Source organism: Morone saxatilis, unplaced genomic scaffold, assembly GCF_004916995.1.
Source record: "Morone saxatilis isolate NCDOM2014 unplaced genomic scaffold, NCSU_SB_2.0 Contig15, whole genome shotgun sequence".
NCBI lineage: Eukaryota > Metazoa > Chordata > Actinopteri > Moronidae > Morone > Morone saxatilis.
In genome coordinates, this window is record NW_023339707.1 from 489976 (window position 1) to 490306 (window position 331).

A 331-nucleotide genomic window follows, 5' to 3' on the forward strand; every position below is an offset into this window, starting at 1 on the left:
AATTCGAACCTACATTTAAAATAAAATGTTACATTAAAGTGTTTCATGCGCCCATGATGAATAAAAAACATACTTAATATCATTATCAAGCATTTCTACTGCACCAATGTGGAGAAATTCAACAATAAAATTCCATATTTGTATCTCCAAGTGGCATATTTTCATATATTTGAGGTACAGTAAAAGCAGGTACAAATATGGATTTGATATTGCTTGATATTAAGTATACTTGTATTCTTATATGTGTAGTCAAATATACCATCCATAGCCAGGAATTATTGAGCAATATGTTTTTACAGTAGCTCAAATATGAGAAAAGATGCCACTTGGA

At 29.6% G+C, this 331-nt stretch overlaps 1 protein-coding gene across 1 annotated transcript in view; it reads left to right on the top strand.

The window, feature by feature from the left end:
• The window catches only part of LOC118324035 (zinc finger protein PLAGL2-like), a 9775-nt gene that overhangs the window by 8109 nt on the left and 1335 nt on the right, over window positions 1–331 (top strand). The window lies entirely within an intron of this gene.